Source organism: Triticum dicoccoides, chromosome 2B (assembly GCF_002162155.2).
Source record: "Triticum dicoccoides isolate Atlit2015 ecotype Zavitan chromosome 2B, WEW_v2.0, whole genome shotgun sequence".
NCBI lineage: Eukaryota > Viridiplantae > Streptophyta > Magnoliopsida > Poales > Poaceae > Triticum > Triticum dicoccoides.
Genome location: NC_041383.1, coordinates 25,441,278 through 25,444,189, shown reverse-complemented (window position 1 = coordinate 25,444,189; position 2,912 = coordinate 25,441,278).

The window sequence follows — 2,912 nt, the reverse complement described above, 5'->3', positions numbered from 1 at the left end:
AAATGAAAAAAAATGCATTTTCTGTTTTTTTTTCTTTTGCGAGAGTCACGGTTTTGTTTCCGCGAGAGGCACGGTTGTGCTTTCGCGAGAGTCACGGCCGTGTCTCCTCGGAAATGAAAAAAAAACTTGTTTTCTGTTTTTTTTCTTTCGCGAGAGTTGCGGTTTTGCTTCCGCGAGAGGAACGGTTGTGATTTCGTCAGAGGCACGAGCGTGCCTCTTTCGGAAAGGGAAAAACCCGTGCTTTCTATTCGGTTTTTTCGTCCGTTTTTTTTCGTGAAAAAAAAGTTCGTCAAAACCTATCAACATGGGATCTAGTTATAAAGATCTCGACATGAGGAATCCAATGGCGAAAGCGGTTCGAGATTTGGACACATGATTTAAGAGATAAAACATTTTGAATAAACGGATCTACGAAAAAAGGGAAACTCCCAGGTTGCGACAAGTGGCGCAAATGCAGAGGGGAATGGGAATGATCTTCGCAACGAGTACTCCTTAACTAGTGATTTCGATTTTTGCAGGGTTCTGTTTTCCAGTATAGATTATACCCTGCACGTTGTTGCGGGAATGCTTTGCAGTTATTTTTAATCAGATTTGATTGTGTGAAACATCAATATTTGGAGTAATATATGATAACTAAAACTAAAAGTACATATGGTTCATTGTGTATTATTATAGTTGGAAAATATTTATTGAATACAAATAGCATAATATAATAAAAATGCATGGTTGCATGTTTTGACGGATCTTTTCACATGCATGCTGGTATGTTGAGGTGACATGCATGTATGTTGAGAGAAATGTCTTAGTGGAGGATAGCTAGATATAACAAATCACCGGTAGTGCCAGTGCCATGAGAGCTAATTCCCTTAAAATAGCTTAAGAAAAGCTAGTTCCATGTTTTTTTCAGAAAAAAAGAATACGAAATTCATTCCCTGTTCTATACTCGTAGGGTGGAATGTGGAGCCATATTTGACGCACTTTGAGTCAATTTGACGAGCACCGACTGAATCCCGTGAGATCCGATAGAGACACACCTCCACATGCCCTCCGGCAATGCTAAACACACCATCGGGACGGAGATAGAATGTGGGAGACATTATTCTCACTAAGAGACACCGCCGCCGCCACATAGCCCCAACCAAGACGCTGAGTCTAACAAGAACGAGAATGGGGTCCCTCCCGCTGACGGGAGACCGAGATCCTCCGCACCTTCATGGCCCATAGGCCATCGGAGATAGCGCGGACCGGCAGCGGCGCCCACGGGAGGAGAAGGGTTTTTTCTTGTGGAGGAGAAACGAGATACATTTCGGCTATAGAAAAGTGGGATCATGATGCCAAAGAGTTTGTGTGTCCTGCAATTTTTGTCTGTCCAACCTAACATATTTTAGATTTATTTCTTCGAAAATTTGTTCATACAGATCTGATGAGTCTGTGTTAGTGTTTCTTGTTGCTTTTGTTGGTGTAATTCATTGTGACTTTTGAGTCCTTCTTTGGCCTTCCGGTGAAGATCTTATGGTTCGATACCTTTACCTCGAGGGGATCATCGTTTACACAAGTGTGTTCAACAATCATGGCTTCCCATCCTTTTAGATGGGCGACTCAAGAGGGTTTCAGAAACCTATGAAGCTAATCAAGTTTGCACAGGTTTATGAGCGGCGATATTGCTGCTCCAATCTAATTGCGCTCCCTTCACTAAAGTCTTGGCAATATTTTTTGTAACAAAGAATAATACCTTGGGAAGATTTGTCCAAGAAATTTCTTTATAGTTCTTAGTGATAAGAGTTACTCCCTCCGTTCCATAATTGGCATGGTTTAAGTTTGAACTAAAAGCACGACAATAATTATGGAACAGATGAAGTACTTTATATTTTCTTGAATCAGTAATCCAAAGCATAGTTCATGTAATGTTTGTCAGTTTGAATAAACGTACATGTCATTCTAAAACGACTACTGCAGCTAGCCATTTTTTTTTCTATTTTAGTTTCTAACAATTTTTTTGGTTTTCATTCAATTTTCTGAAAATACCTGAAACTTTTATTGAAGTTTAAAACTAAACCATTTTTTTCAATGTGAACATTTTTCTAAAATAGAGAACATGTTTTGAGACATGAACAATTGTAAAACTTTTGTGAACATTTTTTAAAATTTAGAATATTTATATAATTGTGACCATTTTAAAAAAAACTGTGACTAATTTTCTAAAATTCTGAAATTTATAGTTATAAAAAGGGTGTATGATCAAAATTTTGTGAACATTTTTAAAATTATGCGAACATGTTTTAAAAGCAGTGACGTTTTTAAAAATAAAATATGAAAATGAGATCATAAGAAAAATAATGTAGAAACCGGGAAGAAATAAAAGCAAGAAATAAAGACCAAAAAGACAACCATTTGAGAAAACAACCAAAAAACAAAAAAGACAAAATCGAGGACGAACTTTCTGGAACATATATCATACATGAGATGAACATAAATTAATACTCAACACGTCCAACCCACTAAGGATAATGGACCACCGTGCTATTTACTACAAATTATACAAGATGGGCTAGTTCATTGATTTATTTTTAGATGTTACTTAATCAAAACTTTAGCATTGGCAACGAACCTTAGGAGTTGTTTGGATACAGAGCATTTACTAAATCAGGTTTGTCTAAACACTGTCATGGTTGTAATTAACTAACTACAACTTTGTTTGGTTAGCGTAACATCAGAGATAGTAAATAAAACTTTTCACAATACTGAAAAATGAAGTTACTGGAAAAACGAAAATTAGAAGTTTTCTTTATAAATCACTTTAGCATATCTCTCGCAGGTGTTCTCATCCAAACAAGATTGAATGCATATTTTTCTTCATTTGTTTTTTCATCTACGAACATATACTTCTACAAAAACCTCTTTTAAAATAAATA